Source organism: Chelmon rostratus, chromosome 1, assembly GCF_017976325.1.
Source record: "Chelmon rostratus isolate fCheRos1 chromosome 1, fCheRos1.pri, whole genome shotgun sequence".
NCBI lineage: Eukaryota > Metazoa > Chordata > Actinopteri > Chaetodontiformes > Chaetodontidae > Chelmon > Chelmon rostratus.
The window spans coordinates 4032395-4054966 of record NC_055658.1 but is presented as its reverse complement, the minus strand read 5'-3'; the positions used below and the strand labels follow the sequence as shown (position 1 = coordinate 4054966).

General features: G+C 43.7%; 1 protein-coding gene across 4 annotated transcripts in view; it reads right to left on the bottom strand.

Annotated features, from left to right (window-relative positions):
* znf536 (zinc finger protein 536) overlaps window positions 1-22572 on the bottom strand; it is a 218457-nt gene that overhangs the window by 139513 nt on the left and 56372 nt on the right. For all 4 annotated transcript variants that reach the window (XM_041945162.1, XM_041945077.1, XM_041945246.1 and 1 more), the window contains one exon: window positions 1133-1232. The gene's annotated coding sequence lies outside the window, so the exon portion shown is untranslated. The remainder of the gene's footprint in view (window positions 1-1132; window positions 1233-22572) is intronic.

Genomic DNA, 22572 nt, shown 5'->3' with positions numbered 1-22572 from the left:
AAGCAGACATAAAAGGTGTAGTCAACCCCCCCCCCCAAACGCTCATCACTGTGGTGGGAGGCAAGGTGAAACAGGGTGACCATAAAACCAGAATGGCCGTCACTTAGTGTTCCCTGCGTCCCCCTTTCTATCTCCCACACCCCTCCTGCTGCTCCCTACACCCATTCCTCTCTTCTTATTTTTTTTATTTTTTTTATTTTTTTTTCTGTACTATGAATAAATTTAGTCTGTCCCGGACATGAAAATGTCAAATACCTAAAATACACCTAGGCTAAATAGCATATTAATTTTTAATGCCTGCTCATCCTATGCTGCTATTCTCATATCAGGCCTGTCTGCCAACAGCTGTTGCTGGCTCTCTGGCTGGGAATTTATCGTCCATCTAGCTAAAGGAGGGGAGAGAGGGAGAGAATAAAAAAAGAGATGGGAGACATTGTTCAGAAGACAAGAAAAAGGGGAGGGACAGATCTGTGTTTTCATGGATCCCTACCTTGCATTTATATCACCTACACCTCACAACTTTCTTACTTTGATATACGAGTGGGATTCAATTACACTAATGCCAAACATAAATTGTTCAGGATTTCTTCCTTTTTCCCCCCTCCGCAGTGTGTTACAGCGCGAGCCTCCTCATACATAAAAGAGAAATAAGGAGCAGAGTGGTGACATTGACGCTGGAGGTAGTGACATTGGGGAGAGCGGCAGAGGGAGACGAGATGCACTGAAGCAATGTGCCAGTGTGGGTGTTGAATGCCACCCATGTGCGTTTTTAGGTGGCATGTGGTGGATGATTATCATAGATTATCACAATCCAGATTGTTACAAGTTCTGTCTGCGCACATAGCAGCAGTGTACTGTAGCTGTGTGACTGTCTCTGTGTGCGTGTGTGTGTGTTTTGGTTTAAGACAGAGTGCCTTTGGGGATAAGACTAAATGGTGAGTGAATGACGAACAGTTGGAGTGTGTGTGTGTGTGTGTGTATGTGTACGTGTGTGTGCATTTATTTGTGTGTATGTGTCTTGTTCTTTTATCATTGCAGCGTGAGAAGAAGCCATCCAAACCGAGGTTTGGAAAATTGGGATAAAAATCTGCAAGTTGAGGACATTTTGCTCCAGGCTGACGTATGAGCTTACCTTAACACTCCAACTGCATACTGGAGTGCAACCTGTCTGTTAGGATCAAGTGGCCTCTCGCTGTCACTCCTGACTGACTACTGCTTGCTGGAATGGCCACCTAGAGAGAGAAACAGAGGAGGAGGCAGATTAGAAGAGGAGGTGATAATGAAATATAGACCTGAAGAGGCGAGGAGGAGGAAGATGGACAGGGGACACGGCACGGAGAAGAAGACAGTGATGAGTGGAGAGGAAGAAGGAGACGGGGTGGGGGAGGGGGTCGATGTCAAGATGAAAATCTAACAAATTCAGCGGGCGACGCTGCAGAGGTCAAGGGAACGCAGCCGAAAAAGGTTAAAGATGAAATCAAAGCCAGTGCGCTGCGGTGCCCGGAGGCACAGCTGAAAATCTATCCCTCCAGGGCAAGGCCACCGCTGACGCGAGGCAGACAAGAAGCTAAATACTGCACGCCACTCGGGGATCTTTCATTTTCAACCGATCAATAAGGGCTTATATTTATCAGGGCCTCCGAGCAGCTGCCACGTCTGACAACCTCCACTTCATTTTTGCACTCCTCCTCTGCTCTTTTTTCCGCCTCCTCCTCCTCTCTTCCTCCTCCTCCTCCTCCTCCTCGCCCTCACACGCTAAATTGAGACCCATCGACCATGAAAAGGGGCAGAGACCCTGGATTGCCATTAACCCCCCTCGTGTCACTAGACTGTCTAACACACACACACACACACAAAATGCCCTGGAGATACAATTCTGCTAAAGGTCTGTCTCCCCCTGCTTTAAAGAAACATGCCTTATCATTACGGCCTTGGCACAGACACCAGCACCTCTTCATGTCTTTTGTTTCTCAAGCTGCCCATGCCACCCATACACACACACACACACACACACACACACACACACACACTCTCCCTGTCTCGCACACACATTTAGAGAGACAAACAAACGTGCAGACACACACTGCCCTGCCGCGACCTGATTTCACTTTTAATTTCTACCATTCTGTACATCTCTTTGTCACCAAATTTATTTCAAATAACAAAAATATCAACTCCCAAATTACCACTATAAATCTGAAGAGCATTATGATAAGCGGAAGATTGGGTTTAGGGGTCTGAGTTAAAATAACTGGCTGTCTAATCATCTGCACAACAATATTTGCTGTGAGGCATTCTAAATAGATTATCGCTAGTCCATCTGTGTCATCATTGATTTATAAGGCATTAAGCTGCTTGGGGAAGGGAGAGGGCCTTGCCTTCTCTGCTGTTAAAGGGGCTTCTTGTCGAAATCAGGGGCACGGCAATGGAACAACTGTGGCACTCGTCTAACCTCCCCTTTAATCGTCAGGCGAGAGGAAGTGAAAATAGGACGGGCGTATCTGTGTTTTTTTTCGAAAAGGGAAGTATGAATCCAAATTTTCTGCATCTCTTTTTGTTTGGCGATACAAAGAGAATGGGAGGAGGGGAGGAAGTACAGGAAAAAAAATACACTCAGAAAGAAACAAATAGCACACACAAACACACATGCACATACACACATGCAGAAAAAAAAAACAAGGGACATCATTAACATATGAATGCCATATGCAAATGGTAGGGAGAGAGCAGATGTTGTTGCATTTAATTGACCTATATGTGAATTGCATCCAAACCTTTCAGTGTGTTTTCTGGGCCCACTGAGTACAGTTTTGACTGGCTTTCTAGTACCACTCAACATATGAGCAGGGAGCGCAGCCATTTTAGCAGTGTTTAAACATAAAGATGTCTAAAGATAGAAAAGAATGGAAGAGAGGAGATTTTCAGGGGGGGAAGAAGTGTCTGCTGACAAATCTTTAAAACATATTGTTTGTTCCTGGTTCTCTTTCTGTTATCCCTCACTGATCACATCGCTGTCAAAACTGATTGGATTTTGCTCCCTAACAGGTGGTGACAGAATGTAACTAAATACATTTACTCAAGTAGTGTATTCGAGTGCAATTTGGAGGAACGCTATATTCATTTGATGGCTATAATTACATTGGAGAGTCAGATTTTACTTAAAAATAATATGATGAGCTCATAAAATATAGATATTGTTATCGACTAAAATACCCAGCAGTCTGTAAAACAATACTATAATAAAGAAAGTCATCATTTTCCTCATTTCAGTCCTGGCTGATTTGGTGACACTTGTGGTTGCTAGTGGTAACAGCAGCAGTGTGCAACTCTGTCTCCAAACAAAGATGCTTAAACATTGCCTGATGTATTTGGGAGGAAATGTAGTTGTTCATGGATTATGTCAATTTTTTTCCAAACCACAAAACGCAGCATTCTTACTCCAGATAGGAATTTGTTTGTCTCCTGCAAGTTCAGGCTTTAAAGAGCACTCCAGTTGAGGTGAGGGAAAGATGGGGACTTGGTTAAAAGTTGAAAAAGCAAAGACACCCTGCCTTGTGTCAGCGTTGACTTAACAACATTTGACAATATTTAAGCAAAGCCATGATCTTGTAACTTAGGAAAGTGTTTTGCCTAAACTGGGTGGGGGGTACAGACACTGAATGCTTCTGCTAACTCACTAGCGATGGGGCTGTCTAAACTGGTGCACGAAGCTTTGACTCCAACAACCAGAGGCCTGTTGCATTTACTTCACAGTTGAACCAGAAAAAAAGACTACAAAATAAAACAATTCTCTAAAAAACAAAAAAAAATACAAAAATAAATGTAAATATTTTGTATTCAATGCAGAGTATCGCAAAGTGTCCTCCTTGTATTGATGACACCAAAATATTAGACGTAACTTAACATTTTATTTCTTAGCAAGTGTAACAGTCTCTCTAACAATAAGCTACAAGTATAGAAACGCAAACATGCACATTGTTGCAAGGTGATTAGTGGCTACACAGCCAATCACTCATGAATGCCATTGTTTTTTTGGTTTTCGGGCGCTGTCCTCTGTGCCCCACTTACCCCCATTCACTGGCATTAAATGGAGGCGGGATCGGGAGGAAGCTAGTGTTGAATTAGTGCGCGTTGCACGGCTGGAATGGCGCCCGTTCGTGAAGAAAATACAAAGTATGCTCATTTTCACAATTCATTTCATACTGTATATCTTCATGTGAAGTCATGTCAAAATGCTTAAAAAGTAAAAACTGTTTCACTTGCTCGTGTCAAATATTTAAATGTCTTTATTAAGCTTGCTGACTGTGTGTGTGCACATGCGCCAGCAGACGTCACCAGTGACAATGAAGAATGCTATACGTAAAACAAATATACGTTGAGTGGTTATTGCTAAAAAGTAGTGGCCAATAATTGCATCAAAGATGGGGTTTGATACCGTTGAAGGTTAAGGCTCTCTGACTTCTACTATGGAGTAGTGGTCTACTGGAGTGTATCTGCGTTGTGGCATTACTATTTTCACTCCGTTTATTTTTATTTTTTAGCTATTTTTTAAAATCTGAGTATTTCCTCTGCTGCTTCTGATGATTAAAGTGATTTTGAAAGTCTACTCATACTTACTGCATAGCCCCCATGAAGCCCCCCAACTAGGTTTTATTCAGCAGGTAGAGACAGAAGAGGAGGGAAAGTCACGCATTTCACACTGCAATGTTTGCATGGGTGAGCCATGAAAAACACAGATGCTATTTTCATCTGGGTCTCTGCCTTTCTTTTTTTTATTCGTCTCTTCCCCCCTTCCCTCCCTCTCTCTTTTATTCTCTCTTCTCGATCCCTCTATCCCACATCCCCGCCGACCCCCCCAATCTTGGGAATGTCATTAAATTGTATTAAATAGCCTTTTGTCCAGGGGGCAAGGACCACCCGATATATGATAATACATTAAGGCCCCAGTGTAGCAGCCACTGAGCCGAGACCGTCTTAAGAACAAGCGTGGTGTGCGCGCGAGCGTGCGCGTGTGTGCTGAAGAAGTGGACGGCAACACGGCGAGAAAATAAGATGGAGAAAGGAGGATCAGGCAAGTTGGGGTAGAGGAAGAGAAAGAGTGAGATATAGAGGAAGAGAGGGAAAGGGAGGGAGAGAACAAGGTGGTGTGGCTGCCTGCCTGCGCATGTGGCTCCCTAACAACTGTGACACATACTAATAGAAACATACCTAATAAATTACGAGCTTTCAGGGTCTGGCAAGCTGACATTTTCTCTGTGCACGGGACAATTTCATATCTGCGGCGCAAAGTCGAGGGGCTGCTGGACCAAATTGCATCACACGGAGATGCCAGAGGATTAGCATAAAAATTAACACTTAAATTTCAGCTTATTGTCAACCCCACTCCTGCACCGGCTGCCTCACAACAATCAATTCTTCTTAGAAATCTGATTAGATTCCATGACGCTTATTATCCCAGTCATGTCTGCCTGCCCCCTTCACTTCCACCCCCACTACACACACACACACTGGCATACACAGAGCACGGGCTGCCATGACTGCCCAGACCATTTGTTTAAATGGAATTAAGGAGAAAATAAATCTATAGGTGTGGCATTTCTTTTGACAGATGATGCCTCATTCTCTCTCTGGGTGTTTGTCTTGTGATCCAACATGTTGATATTGTATCTTTTGGAAGCCTCGTTCACCTCAACTCTCCGGTGTTGCAGTGATGGCTGCCGGTCAATCACAGAATATGAGCAGAGGTTTTTTTCTTTTTTCAGTCAGAAGAATTAGCATTAAATTAAAGTATTTAGATTACGATCTCACTGATTTGCCTCACTCTTATTTGTAATGAAATGCCACTACATTTTTATGTCTCTCTTTATTTCCACCCCCCCCCCCCCCTTCAAAATGAACTTCATCGCATCTCATCCATCCTCAAGTACACAGCCGTCACAAATGCTTTATGTTTACAGCAGAAAGCTGGAATGACGCGAAAAAAACATCTCGTTTTGAGATCTCATGAGGCTGTCGCAATGAAATATTTGTCAATAATGCTTTCTGCTGAAGCACATTGCACAAGTATGTACTAAAAGCACAGCGCACGTTGGGTGGCTTTGGTAAGACTCTTGATTGTTTAGACAAATGGCATTTCATCGCATCCAGATGTCTTTAAGCTGTGCTCAACCACCATCTCCGCTTTCCAAGGCGCAGGCTGAATGTATACAAATATCTCCTCATAACTGCATTCCTCATCTGGGCCTGCAAGCGTCACAGCACTCGTCACCGAGCTTGGATGACAGCCCGGTATGGAGAGTTAACATTTGATATTTAGATTTTTGAGGTAACCCTCGCAGGGGCAGCATCTCTCCCTGTAATGGGGACTTGATTAGTTTAGCTCAGTCGGACATCACCCTGACATCACAGCGACGACGAAAAACAGCCCACTCTTCTGAGGGGTTAAAATCAGCCATGGGGCGTTCGCAGGGCAAAACCGCATTTCGTAGCAACACGAGTCGTGTTTTTATCTGAATTCAAAAATGCAAGCACAGGAAGCATACAAGTGGCAGGGAATGAGGTGCACCCTGCCCGGGACAGGCGTTATAACATAACACTGGTACAAAGGGTCCCGAATAAAGACGCCCACAGGGTTGAGAGAGAGAGAAGAGAGAGGGAGAAGGAACAAATCGTCTGATGTTCTAAGTGGATAACAACAGCTCCTGCTATGCAGCAGCGGAGGCGCAGAATAATTTAAACCAGCTACCCAGCTACCCCACCCATCCCTCACCCCCTGGCCACCCCTCTATTCTTATGTTAACACGGCTAAAGAGGAGTGGGCCACCCAGCAGCAGAGAGCAGAAACTTAAGTCCACGCTTCAGGAAAAATAATCCATCTCTCTGCCTCTCTCTTTGCAATGTAACGTTATTCACTTCCACACACACACACACACACACACACACACACACACACACACATACCGCTTGGTAAGGGAAAGGTTGAAACAGATACAGAGGGGAGAGCACCAGTACATTTACTGTGCCTTTAAAGCATATTACTTTTCAGACAAGAGTTTGAAGAATAATAAACCGAGTGCTTAACTGGGCTATTTTCCCTTTCAGTTAACGCCACGCAACGGCAAGGCGGGTGCGAGAAGAATTCATAAGTCTTTAAATGCAGAGTAAACACTGCTTTCTTTGTTGATTGTGGAGCTCTGTTGTGTTTTTTCGCGGATCTTGCCCCCCTTCCCCTCTTTCTCCTTCTTTGTCTGTCTATCTCTCTTTTCCAATCTCCAAGCAGAAGGGCTGCTGTTGTGTTTGGTCTCCAAACAGCACATCTGAGGTACACACCTCGCTGACATTTTATAGGTTCAAATCCCCAAGAATGGGAGAGGGAGAGAGTCATATTTTATACTGGCGGTTTATTTTAACGAGCGCTTGTAATTAACGCAGCATGTCCTCTATCTCCCAGCCATCTATGCCAAGGCCTTTATTTAAACAACTTTATTGTGAAATGTTTGCGTTCTCAGCGCTCGGCCAGGGCCCACACACAGAATATTATTTCATACTTCAAGGGGAGGGTGGGGGGTGTGGAGGGGGGGGGGGGGCTTTGGAAGAGTTTACGCTTTGAGCGGTTATTATTTTTGATTACAGCAAGACTCTTTTTAAAATGGATCAAGCATGGTAACCTTGCGCACACACACACACACTTGCGCGAACACACAGTCTCACACATCTACGGGCTCATACTGAAGCTGTGAGAGGCTGAAAGAGAACCTGTTTACAGAACGGGTGTGCAAACCTGAAGCCTTTGCCCGGGCCAAATGTACAATCTCAGAGTGATTTATGAGAGTAAGATCACACTATTTATGTCCAAATGAGAGCACTTGTTTAATGCCGCTGCTTGGGGGCTTCTTTTTGGAGTGTGTGTTTGTGTTCTTACAGGGTTTAATGGAATTTGATGGGGAGATTGAGTGTTTACACTTGTCAAAATGACCCGGAGTTAACACGGCGCTGAACATACACAGGCGTTTCTCCCAGGCTATCAATGCAAAGATTAAACTGTATGATACGAGCGTCCTATCAAAACCCACATGTGTTGAGTGTGCCGCTGCCTTTCCGACTGTCTATTTCTAGGGCAGATTTCTTGTGGCGAACATATGGCGATAGTCTATGGTGGTTTCACGATATTTAACATTTGACTTTTCAGTGTGGAAGGACAACATGGTGTGAGCTGTCAGCACATTAGCAGCTACGTTTCCACACATTGCAGCACTTCTGATTCGCCTTACTTCTTCTTTGCATGCGACTGCAAGTGCAGAGTTGGACACTGGATGGAAGAGAAATGTACAGTATATTGAAACCAGACAATAAAACGCATGTATCTTATCTTCATCTTTTGTGTGACGTCTTATGCACATTTTAGTTAAAGTGTCCCTCATAAAAACAAACCATAAATGCATATCAAAGCCACACTCAGGCTGCATTATGGGTTTTACAATGTGAATACAACCCATGTGATAATATGTATAATATGCAAAGCAGTCTAGGTCAGCGTTGAAATATTTCTGATTCAATTCTTTGACCTTCATAAAACACTCACAGCAGATATTCTGTTCTTATCATCTAATAATAGAGCATATAATATCTTACAGTGCCTCACAGTGCCAGTGCGTTACCATGCCTGCTGTCCAGCAGATCAGATGGATCACAGATTGCCTTGGGGAAGCTAAGTTTAGTATATTCTGCTTTTAGCACACAGAGGAGATTGACAGGAAAAAACCTGTGAAAGGGAGAGAATGACTCATGACAAAGGTTGTGAGCAAGTATAGCTGCTGCTGAGCCAACAAAAAACACTTAAACGCATTGATTTTGTGTCTTCTGACATTTGACTACTATTTTCCTTTTTAATATAAATCCAGGAAAAACGAGGCCCGAGAATCAATGAGTTGCATAGGAAGCTTGGTCACACATCACCAGTGCTGCAAACATTGCCAATGCAACATAACACACAAAGGCACAAAGGCATGCACTCTTCGAACCAGAGTGCCCAGTTTTTTTTTATGTCATGTCATGTTCGTACTGTGATGCACACACCAAGTAGCCAGCATCTGTAACCTATTTCCCCGGTTATCTGATGCATCTCTGGATGGCCAAACAATCACACTTCCATATGAAAGACCTCCTAGAATAACTTAAGTATAATAATATTTTCAGTAAATATTGCTACAAATTCCATTCAGATACCCCACCTCATACTAGCCGTCAGTATAACCATGAGCCTTATCCATGTGGTTTTAGCAACACATAACAGTAGAACATTATTTGCAACATGCTGGCAGGTAATGTTCTGCCAATGCTAAAGAATTCCATCCAAATGTACATTTTAAGAGATCAAATCAGAATGAAGTTGAACTTCTAAAATTTAAGATTATACCTGTAGATAAGCAGCGTGTTTGTGCTATAGCTGCTCCATGACCACTGACCTGTGGAGGTCACCTCAAGCATCACATTCTGACGAGCACTGATACTATGAACACCTGATTATCTCAAACTGTCTTTGTTAGACAGCTTGCTGCGGACAGATAATGTGACTACGAGCAGCAGTCCTGAGGATCATCAGCTGAACAGCTGTATTGTAAGGCTGGCTGGTGGCCGCTGGTGCCCTCGAGTCACACGGACGCAGGAACATGAAGTGTGACCTTTTAAACTTTTGATGTCAGCCAAGTTTCCATAGTAATCCCAAACAAGATCCTTACTGGATCATACTGCCTCAATTTAAAACAGTTTGTCCAAGGGCACCCCATGTGAAAAAACGTGGTCATGTAGCTGTTTGTAATTTAGCTGTGGGATTATAGTTTGGACAGAAAAAGTAAAAAAAAATCTGCTTTTGATTGCATATTTACATTGCAATATCTAAGAGGTGAAGGAATGGTTGATTCCTAAAGGAGTAAGGAGTAAAAATAGTGAACTTCCCATTTTTAACATGACAACTCTTGATGCCCATACTCCACATTGCGTGTCGCTGCTTTTTTTGTGCAAATCTGATTCTATTTTTTCTCCGTCACGCACATCATCTCAGGGGAATTGTTCTAAAATGGCCTTTTAGCATTGTTAGCATTCATTCCTGAAATACCAGAGCAAGTTGGCTGAAAGTGAACAATTACTGCATCTAACCTATAAGCAAGGTGTATAAGTAGAGAAAAATAACAAAACATTTCACATTTTTGAAAAGCAAATAATCTCTTCACAAACAAGCCTTTTATGGCGGTGAAAATGTAGAGAAAGAGATGAGAACTCACGTCGCCACCAGAAAAAAAGCTGCTCCGTATTAAAAATCTGGTGACATCATCATGATGAGAAATGCATATGCAAAAACACTCTTATTTTCCCCGTGGGTTCAAGCGCGAGCGGAGGAATCTGAAGAATGATTTGATCCTGAGTGGAAGCCGTCAGCATGGCTCATGCCGGCCTTTACACTCTGCACACACTTTGGCTGTGTAATGTCTGTGCGGGTGCAGCAGGCTACATCTGATTGCTGTGATGCCTGCCGTTTACTTACAAATACAGCCTCTGACCAGATAAACCAAAGCATGTGGGCAGGTGGAAAAAATGTGTTTTAATTAAACAAGCGTTCGGAGCGGCTAAGGGTGCAGAAATAATCTCTTTTTTGGAGTTGAAGCTCAACAGGCAGAGCCAAAGGAAAACTATTTTACACCAGACTAAAGGCAAGTTTAAAGGATAATAGAGGAGGTAGCAAATGTTAGAAAACCCTAACTTTACAGCGCCACTTAGTTAGCCTTATTCAGATCAGTTATAGTTTCAGTGGAGTTTGTTTCTTTCCCACTGAAGTTTAAATGCTAACTAACTGTCTGTACTTAGCAGTCTGTCTCCACCTTCTCCATTCCTTCCTCTGTCCTCCTCGCCATCACTTTCCTTACTTGCCTTTCCTCCCTCTCCTTCCTCTTGATTCAGCCCCTCCTCAGCCTCCTCTTCCCCTCCCCCATATGTTGTGGTGTGAGAGGCTATAAGGGGATAAAGTGAGGTGTAGACACTTCTTTAGCCGGTGGAGGCCAAACAGATCGAAGACAGAGAGCACCTGGCTGCTGGGTAACCCAGCTAAGAACTCCTCTCCTCTCCTTCCTTTCTTATCATCTTTCATTCTCCCTCTCTATACTGTCCTTGCCCCTGCTTCATATGATTTTACTCATGTAGCCTACTTCCTTTCCCAATGAATTGGATGTGTTGAGTTGGCATTTTCTTTACGCACAGCCACTGTCAGACAGATGCTTACACAAATCCAGACATTTTCTAACACTGTGGCACGGCTGGTCTAAAACAAACTCCAAGCAAAAGTGCCGCGAGGAAAAACAGCGTCTTTTTAAAGTGTAATTGGTTTACTGACTATTTAAAGGCATAATGTCTACACCTCAAACACACTTTCTGTCTGCTTTACACACACACAAACACATTCCCGAGAGCTCTCCAGCCCAACAAGTAGGGGTAGCGGCCATTCACTGGAGCTGTATCGATCCTACCTGGCTCCGCCAAACTCTCCACAGTGTCTTTCAAACCTATTCAATTTTTAATCGCCAGCTTCAACATCAGAACAAGTCCCTGTATTGTCAAACCCACACACACGTACACACAGGAAAGAATGCAAAAGCCACAAACACACACACACACACACAGCTGCAAGCGCACACAGAAACTTGAAAACATGCATAAACATCGCTGTACTCTTACTACCCACAGCACTTCAAACACCCTCATCACTCCATGCCCACACACACAAGCACACACACACACCTCCCTCTATCACTCGCAAAAAAAAAAAAAAAAAACAGGGGGTGGCTGTGGCTCAGGAGGTAGAGGGGGTCGTCCACTGATCACAGGATTGGTAGTTTGATCTGCACCTCCTCCCGTCTACATGTCCTTGGGACACAAGACGCTGACCCCAAATTGCTCCACACGGGTGTCAGTGGGTGAATGAGCAGCACAAACCTTGCTTTGGATAAAAGCCATTTACCATTTACAGATGCACACATGTAAGCTATACAGCATATTTCTGCAGACAATTCAAAACCAGAGATTGTTCTCTCAGTTCCAGCTGACAAATACTACACGTACCGCGCATCTGCATGAATACTGAAAGTGTGTGTGTATGTGTGTGTGTGTGAGTGTGAGAGAGAGAGACATATAAAACCATGTGTTATCACCTGGCCCCGTCTTGTGCCCAGCCCCAGACTGTAGCCAGCTTTGACCTTGGGCTCCGCTATATTCATTACATCATTAAGTTACCTCTTCATTAACTTTTCATTGTTTATGGAGGAGGCATCGGGAAGCAGAGGGGATGGGGTGAGGTGGTGGCGGGGGATTTTTTATCAAAAAACCTTATCCATGGCTGGGCATCTGGTCCCTGCTCTGCCTGCCCAAGAGTCCCTCCCCTGCAGTGTGAGGGGGTGCAACCTGGAGATCAGACAAGAGGGTTTGTGCATGGTTGCCAGTTTGATTCCTTATACTGAACTGACTGGGGGAAATGGGCGGGGAATTCAGTGAAGAAGGCTCAACTCTCCCTCAACACATACTGACCTAGTGTCCATGAACACGGCATTCAACCCCCAATGAGAAGGCACGGGTCCACTTAATTTTAAGGCCGTGTTTCCATTGTATGATAAGGCTCGGCTCTACTCCAGTTGACGCACTTTTGGTACCAGGCGCTTGTCTTGATTTTGTTTAACGCCGCAGCCGATCATCACAGCGACGCTGCATGAAACTGACATCATCTTCAGCGCGACGCAGACACAGTGAAAAATGGAGGATATTGAAGGGACGGCTGTTTGTCACAGCAAGGAGACAAGCTTTGTTTCAGAAAAGGCAGAAAGCGCCGAAACAAAAGAATTCTGAAAAAAAAAAAAAAAAAACTGGAGAGTTTGGGAAATCCTACATCAGAGTGCTGACAACGAGAAGAGTCTGGTTGCCAATCAGTGGTCGTCAGTGTTTTCACGCCACCTTTTAGCATCAGCTCAGCTCACGTGGAAACTCAACTGAGGTGAACCCAAAAGGAGTAGCAGGTATTAAGTACTGTCCACAACTATAAATAATGGGATAATGCTAGTCAGGCAGGATGGAAATGACATTGTGAGGTCAGGTCAGGTCTGGTAGGGTCCCATTCTGTTGGATCTGCCTGTCTGTCTGGACATGTGCATTAATGTCTAAAACCAAAATGGATCCAAGCACACTTGCTATCAGTTCTCAAGCATCTTAATCATGGCTGGGAAAATGTCATATTGTAAGGTGAGAGTGTGAGAGACGTGTTGCTGAGACTGACACAGCAGCATCAGTTTTAGCAAACGCCCTAAAAAGACACATGTTCGAGTGGCAGAACCCTTCTGCTGCAAGCATAAGTATTAGCACTTGTGTTTGTAGAGGAAATACTGTAGTGTGACATTGTTATAGAGCCACAAAGCCTGCACGGGGAGGAGGTCGGGGTGGATGGAGGAGTCAACTGAACGTCACGACTGCTGGACTGTGAGAGCCTACACCTGTTTGTGATCAGAAGCAAAAGCCACGCAGTCATCCTAAAAATGACTTAACATCACATTTTGTTAATTTGGAGGACTTTGCTGCTCTTTTTGTCCACAGCTGCTCACTACATGGCGGCATATCATGGATCTGTTGGGGTCGCCCACATTTTGAATGGGGTGTAATTATCCTCTGGTCTATTTCAGACTGAGTGTCCTCGGGTCCCTTTTGGATAAGATCTCTATTGTCCTAGATGTATTTCTGCACGTCGATTTGGGGTTGATTCTCTAAGATCTTCACCCCCAGCTGCTTTAGTGTTTTTCATGGGCAGCTACCAGTGAGACTGTGTGCAACTGTGTGGAGCACGGGCAGAGTGTAACTGGGAAAGGGCGACGGGCTGAGTCAAATTTCAGTGGAGAAATAGAGCATTTGGCTTTGCATTTAATGTCCTTAATGTGCAATGTGACTTTTCCCCACATTTTTTGCTTGCGAAAATAAGCATGTGAAATACAAAGCACAGACAATTCTATGATCTGCTACCATGAAACATCATCTACCCGTCTATCTGAAATCGGATTGTGAACATATTTGCGAGTGCTGGCCTTGTAGCCACCAGGCGCTGTTGTGCTTCCACACCACTCTGGCTTTCTGTCATTAGCGATGCATCGCCCCGACCGCAGGCACAGATTGTGTTTAAAAAAAAAAAAAAAAAGAGTCCTTGCCAGCCACCATCTACCATTGCAGGCCAATTATAAATGGCAAATCACTATACAGCTTTGCTTACTCACTCTCCCCCTCTCACCCGCTCTTTTTAACAGCAGTGCCTGGCTAGACTCCACTGCTTCTCTTGAATAACATGTGTAGATGGCCCTTTGTGTTACAAGCTGCTGGACGCTTGTTAGTTCACACTTTTTCACCGAGAGAGCGCAGAGGGGGAGAAAGAGCGATAGACGTGTTCCAGACGTCGGAAAGTGTGATTCTAATTTTGCAATCTTTCCTAAACAATTTTAGGCGACATGAGCTGAAGTCAAATTGTGGTTTAGGTAATATTAAAATGAGAAATGACTATCCAAATACTCTGAGTACGAGACTGACTCTTAAGATCACTTACCAATCGGCGAACTCTAATAAATTAAAGAGAACAAATCCTCTGGTGTGTGGGGGGGGTGATCATGAGAGATGTTAGTATAACTTTACACATTGAGAAAGAATTTTATGCACAAAATACAAATAAAAAAAATCAGGGTTCTGTTCAAACTGCAGCAGGGCGGCAGTAATGGGTCTCCCTTCCAACTGCTACAAAAAACCTGCTCTTTCTCTCTGCTTTAGTGTCTCTTTTTACTCTCCCCGCAGTCTTTCATTGATAAGACAGATAAAAGAGCGAGGAAGAGAAAACAAGAAGATGGAGGAAATACAGCCGACAATGACTTATTGGTATGTTTGTGGTTTTGGATGCCCAATTAGTCCAAAATCACTGATCTTCCTTAAAAGTACATGTGAATGTAGACTTAAGCAAATCAGCGCAGGTAACAAATAGGTTGTGCACAAATTTCCAATTAGAGACGTACATTTGCTGTGATTGGAAATGTGCTCTTCCATATTGCAGTGACACTCGGATGGCAGACTGTTACCTGATTGCTAATGTCTCCCCTCTCTGCGTCTCTCCCACCTCTTTCCATCTCTCCGTTACCTCCATTTCAATCAAACGCCATGGAAATGGCGACTAAATGTCACGTCTTTCATGTTATCAGGAACGATGACGACTAATTGTTAGTTTGATATGGAATCCTCTGATTTGATTTGTCATCTGATGTCTCGTGTGTTAGTTAAAGCTTTAAGCTTGGTTATAGCCGTCTCTACACAGTGCATATCGATCCTGCCATTGTCAGACGAGCTCTTTATTTAGCTGCATTAGATCCACTCAACCCTCAAACAGAAAATCCTTCCACATTAGCTTGGTAAATTTCAAATTAACATTATTTTACCAAAACAGGCTGCAACAACAATCTAAAAATAAATGAAGTATCTAAACCACATGTTGTGTTAACCCCATGACAAGTGATCTCCAAATCCCACAGACTGCAACTTGTAACTTAACCTGAGATTATAATTAACTCCCCCCCTACAAAAATCACATCATCACAATAGCAAAGAGCACAAAACATTCAAACAGAGACAATGAGGGAGGAAGCGGCGAGAAATCAGACCTTATGCTCAAGCCGGAGTGGCACCAAATGGATGAACGCAGCAGCAACACTGTACATGCATGCATGCATACCACACACAGCCGCTTGATGTTATCTTGCAGCTCTTGTTTTCCAGTAAGTTGCACTGCTGAAAAAAATGTGTGTAAATACACCAGGTCCCTTGTTTTTAGTCTGATTTATTGTGGTAGCAAATGAGATGTGGAATAATTGGTTGGCACAAATGAAAGGCCAGATCCTACTTTCCCCTACTCCTTTAAAGACATTTCCATATCCTGCCATATACTGCCTCTCTTCTTCTGCAAGAGTACATCGATCTCCACACACGAGGCTTAATCTACTTACAGTAAGAGTTTGACTGATTTTGGAAAAAGAAAAAAAAATGACTTTCAAGCTTTGAAATAACAAAACAAAAAATCATGTAAGCTCGCCAAACGATGGTGGAAAATGCCAAAACTCTTGACCAAATGTAAGAATGACAAATTGACAGAAAAGGAAAATTCGGCCAAGTCTGGCAACAGAAAAACTTCTCTCAGCAAATTTAGTTGCTCATGCAGTTTAACCACCCGAAGTCGATGAACTGGAGACATTTAGACAATGGATGGACACCAAACGGCGACAGAAGAGCTCATTTTTCACCCAAACCAAATTACACAAACTGTAATGTGGCGAACGAAATAAGTGAAACCACAAATTCTTACCAAGTTTTCTCAACATGCAACCTCAGATTCCTGCACATTCAAATAAGTTTCAAACTGATGGCGTCTGCAGTGTTGTAAAGTGAAGCTCTGTTTTGTGTAGTGAAACATGAAGCAAGCATTCATTTTCGTGAACTTTTCTCGGTTAGATTCTGGCTTCAGGATCAGGAAGCAAGGTAAAAAAAAAACAAAACAAAAAAAGATAAAGATAAAAAACAGTCTTCTACGCAGCAGCGAGTGAGCACTCTGTCCAAAGAAATCTGACGTCACTGACACTTTTTGATAATTCAGCGCGACACATGAATGTACTGTACAGTAAGTAGTTTACTGACACCAGATTACATGTATTCTGGGTACCAAAGCTGTTCCCTGATAATTACCTCTCTGTCTGCAGCTGCCATTTAAGGCGCCAAGGTGTGAAGTTGCCATATGCACCTGTAAGGTGTCAAGGTCTCTCTATTTATTAGAACCACACACTCACAAAAAGCCATTCCTCTGTCCTTGCCTGATGAAATACTCGCAACAGCACAACGGAGGGGGAAAGCGAGACAGAGCATCAGAGAGAACGAGATGAGATGGATTTTTGTCTATCTGACAGGTAACATCCAAACTGTTTTCTTCTCTGACTCAGAGACAGTTGTGTCTGCCTCGCAGCATTACTGTCAAGCTAATCTATGATGGAACCACTCTAACTTCCCTTCCTCACGTTAGCCTCATGGCCGCGTTCACAGACGGCACGTTTAACACTTGGAGCGGGCCCATTCCCAAACCCGTTTGAGCTCCAGGGCTAGAAATGATGTGATAAAAGCAGAAAATCAAGGATGGTTTCTGTTGCTTCTCACTTTAAAACGGAGTTGAGTGGGGTTTTAGAAACGATTAGCATGAGCTTAGCATGTGCAGACGGAGGAAAACTCTTCCAAACACTGCAACATTAGCCCTATAATAGAACGGAAATATTGCACATTTAGCAAGTGATCTCTCAGCAGCTGATTTCTGAACTCCAAACCGAGAATTTGCATCAGGATAAACTTTTCAGAGACAATGTTTTCAAGTTTCATTGTCGTATGATTGTGCATACGGTATGAGTCTTCTCTGTATTCGGCTGTGGTTTTCTAGTTTAGTGTGACGCACAACACTGACTGACTCCGAATGATTCAGCTCGACTTTACAAGTGAAAGCAGCATTCAAAACATTTCAAAACAGACGTAGGTGGCTGTTAGGCCCGCAACTGGAAATCTGAGTCGGTGTACCAAATGCAGAGGTGACGACTTGGATCGATAGCGTTAGCGCTAGCGCTGAGTGTACAGTGTGTCGTCATTAGACCACACACAGGCCTCACATGTACCCGCAGCAATCAGAGTGCTGCCTTCGCTATCTGACAGGGAGCGCCACTAGGGAAATGAGGCAGCGTGTGTGTGTGTGTTGTGCACATGTGTGTGAGGGAGAGAGACCTCAGAGCCCGGGGGACAGCGTGTCACATAAGCTCCATCACAAGGCCGCTTTATTGGGCCTGGCATGGGTCAGACCCCTACTGTCATCTTCAAATATACCCGCCACCTGCTCACACACACACACACACAAACAGAGCGACACACATAAACATGGACACAGATACATGCTCCCACATCCATATGTGTACACGTTCACAGCACACACACACACACACACACACACTCATGCATACACAAACCAGCACACATGGCTTGCAAAGAATTCATCTGGTGTTTTCTGGTAATTGCAACAAAAACACCAAATTTGGACGTGTCACATTCATTTCCCAGGACCCCAGAGTGGAGGGCTAATTTCAAACAGCCTCCCCCTCTCACACGCAGACCTCTGTCCTTTTTTCTCCACCCGCCCCTCTTTTTTTTTTTTTTTTTTATCCTCTCATCTCAGAGGGGGAAAAAGGCAGTCTTTTATACACCGTGCAAGTTTTGCAGACGGTTATTTGCTTAAGAGAGGCAAAACTGACTGAAATTCCTAATTCGTCTACCCGGGAAGTGTTCATGCCACTCTGCCTTCAGATTCCACATGTCTAAGATATACGCCCAGGCCTCTGTGCCAGGGACTCAGCCGCCAATAATATAAATTAGCAATGCAATAAGATTTGCAAAGCCGCCACAATCAGCCCTGAATGCATAAGCAAATCAGCCACTTTCTCCCCTCTTTTCCAGCTAATGCCAGTCTAGTTTTTTTTCACAGTAATTTCAATACAATGTAGATTTAGTACATCTGATAACGCAGGCAGGCGGTCAATACTGTATGTGCATGTGTCTGCATATCGTGTGTTCTGACGTTTTTGTACTACTTTGCAATCTGTTCTCAGTCCATTTTGTAGCATTTTATACATATGGGAATGCATTTATTTGCTACCTACATGCAATTGGCACACTGAACTCTGCATTATCACAAAATTAGCCCACGTGCGTGAGAGTGTGTATGCGAGTGTCTGCGCTATGTGCGTGCTTTTTTTTTTTCCTCGCGAGCACCAGTATGGCTGTGTGTACGACTGCGTAAAACGGTGTGTGCACGTGTCTGTTCTGTGTGACAGTGTGTGCCTGCCTGTATCTGTGTGTGTGTGTGTGTGTGTGTGTGTGTTCCCTGATGGAGATAAGTCTGAGTGGTTAGGAGGGAACAGATGTCAGCTGGTGTTGGCTGCCAGGAAGACTGAACAAAGCCAATCACGTTACCTTCCTGTCCAAAATGCATGGCAGACGGAGACCTGCATCTAACAACAATTTGTGGCATTGACTCTGAGCATGCCACCCTGCCTGCACCCCCCCACCTCACACACACACATACTCACATACACACACACACACACACCACCATCCTGTTTAGAATAAACCTGGTAAACGACTGGTGGAGATATGAAAGATTGCAGGGGGAACTAACAAAATGGCGTCTGTAATGTGATCTGCCCTTGTTGCTACAGTAGCTTAATCATTCATAAGCCTGTACAATAGAAGGACTGGCAGACATTACTGAGTCTCTACCAGGGTCCTTTGTTCCTTTTCAAAAATTATTCTTAACTGTTTTTCTTTGCAACCAATCGTTAAATCAGACGTCTGAAGGCTGTAAGTTGTCTTTTGTTGTTTTTTTTTTCTACGTCAGTATAAGCTCATCAAAAAGCAGCAGTTAAATGTTAACTGACTCACTGCTTCGAATAACCAACGTCCCCTCCTTTCCCCCCCTTTGGTTTCCCCGTGTCCCTCTTTCAGTCGCTCCCTCTCATTCTTCCTCTGTCGAACACAATCATGTTAGCGGTAAGTTCCTTCATGCGCTGGGATAAAAGTGTAAAAGCTAATTTGGGAGAGAAACGCACACATCTTAATTATTTTGGAAGAGGGGAGTGACTCATGTAGAAACGCATATTCACCATGTATCACAAACAGAAAGAGAATAACACACTCCCGCATGCACACGTACAGAAAGAAAAAAATATAAAAAATATCTAATATCTATCTTTGTAAATATGTCAGAAATGTCCGATATCATTACACTTTATGATGCAAATGTCAAGACGAAGACTAGAATCTGCATATGTTGTTTCTCTCAACTCTGATACCAATTTTTTGAGGCCTGCAAAACCACAAATTCCTCTTTCTCTCAAGCCACAGTTTGATCTCAGTGACAGTATGACAAGAGACCAGTCGTCCCAGTGGGGTGGGCAGACAGACACACAACCGTGTCAGGCAGCAAACTCATGGGCTGAACTGTCATAGCCTGCCAGGTTGGGCCAATGACTAAAAGCGATGTCTCTGGGACTGAGGTGTCCCATCTGGGCTAAATGCACACACAGACCAAGAGCGGGTGTATCGACTCTAAAGTCATGTGGGGTCCAGCTGATCCAATCCAGCATGTTTGACCAGAATGCATTAAAAATTCTCCCATCTATTATCGTCTTCTCCCACAGACAGTTGAAAGTAGAAGAAAAACAGCAAAGACATACTTTGAGGTGACAAATTAAGCATTCAAATGTGTGCGTGTGTGTGTGTGACAGCGTGTGTGCACGAGTGTGCGCGGTAGTTGCCTTGGCATCTTAGCCTTGACTGACAGATCCTTAGAGATTGGAACAAATCTGTTGACCTTTGACCTCCCCACTGAGTTATAAAAACCACACTCCATTCCCCTTAAGACTTTAACAGCCTGCACAAATGGTGTGTGCGTATGTGTCTATGTGCATGTGTGTTTGCCTCTGTCTACGTATGCGTGCACAGTGTTTGTGTGCGTGTGTGTGTGTGTGTGTGTGTGTGTGTGTGTGTGGCGTAACCCTGAGGTTAAAGAGCAATCTGCAGCCAATTAAGCGCTTCACTAGGAGGGCCCTGCTTCCATGAATGAGAGGAATGCTCTACGAGCTTTAGAAAGAGGGACTTGACTCAGTGCTTTGGAAGCAATGTGTGTGTGTGTGCGTGTGTGTGTGTGTGTGTATGTGTGTGTGGTGGCTGTGTGTCATGTTTGAGACGTTTATAGTGCAGGTTTGTGTGCTGGTAACAATTAGGTGTCAGGGAGCTAATGTAAGAGTTTAAAAGTTCACTGCATACAGAAAACTGGTTTTGAACCGGGTAGAGAACTTGAAAGCTGCAGTCCTGACCTAAAATACTGAGCCAATCACAGACTCCAAAGCCTCTCAGGAACATCAGGAATGGAGGGTAAAAGTTCCTACTCTTGTTCCTATCCTAAATGATATTTAGAAGAAAAAAAAAAGTTCTGCACTTTGTCTGGACTGTGTCTGCTGTGTAAAACTGTAAATAAGAACAGAATGGGATCATCTGCAAACTGCGAACTGTGTTCCTGAGTCCATGTTGTACTGAGCCTTTCCACGATGCTCCTTTCAAACCCAATCATGATACTATCACCTGTTACATATCAACCTGTTTACCTGTGGAATGATCCAAACAGGTGTTTGTGGAGCGTTCCACATCTTTCTCAGTCTTTTGTTGCTCCTGTCCCAACTTGTTTGACACATGTTGCTGCATCAAATTCAGAATAAGCAGATATTTACAAAAACAATGAAGCTGATGAGGTCAAACAGTAAATGTATTGACTTTGCACTGTTTTCAATTGAGTAGAAAGGATCACATTCTGATGTATTTTTGTTTTACACAGTGTCTTTTCCAAATTAATTCATTTTTTTAGAATCAGTGTAGAAGTTGGTCTCCAGGAAAGTGTAACTGCTATCTGTGGTTACTCTTTTCTCTTTTTGGTGGTGTGCAATAACATTGGGCAGGCCTACATATGATGAATGTAAATTATATAATAATGCTTTGAGTTTGCGATGTCTTTCAGTTGCAGTAAGATTGATGGAAACAGTTACCTTGTGTCATATTTGATCATTTTATTTGCCTGCAATGGACTGAAAAATCTGCCTCATCAGAGTAAATTCAAACAACCCCAAACCATGTTTTTTCCTCAGAATAAAACATGTGACAGCCTTTAGCCTTAGACATCGGTGTCCTTATAAGAGAGACACAGTTTGTCAAGATGGCTGGACGGTAAAGCAGCCTGCACCACACCAGCACCCTGAAACTGAAGCAGCTGAATTGAGTTTAGCCATCATTCGTTTTATTACACCTGTGCTCTTCCTACTGTGACATGTCAAAATGTCAGCAGTGAAAAAGACCTTTTGTAAGCTGTATCATTTAATACTTGTTCTCGTATTGTTCTTAATTAGGTAGAAGTTGGGTATTAAGTATTTGAAAAATGTATAATTTCATGTGCAACAGATTATTTTGTAGTTTACTTTTCACTGGGAGTTTTTGTGTGGTGGTAAATTTTAGGAAATATACATTTGAAATGACATGAAAACTACATTTCATAGCAAGAAAAAAAAGTAGATGGAGCAAAGCGAGGGGAGGACTAGTGAAAGCAAGAGGGCAAGGAGGGAGGAAGGGAGGCAGGACGGGTCGATGTCCAGCCTGTTCTCCTTCTCTCGCCCGCCACCCGCACCTCCTTCCAGCAGCCCCTGCCATCCATCAGTGGGTGAGCAGAGAGGATCGGGCCCAGAGTAATGAGCCGTAAGCCCCCTTACACGTGTTGACGCGTCGCTAAATAAGATCCATTTACCTAGGCTACCGCCACCGCGCCCTGCCGACGACTGGAGGAGAACGCACCGCCCCCCACCGTCGCACCTCGAACACACCTCTTGTCACACACAGTCATGCATA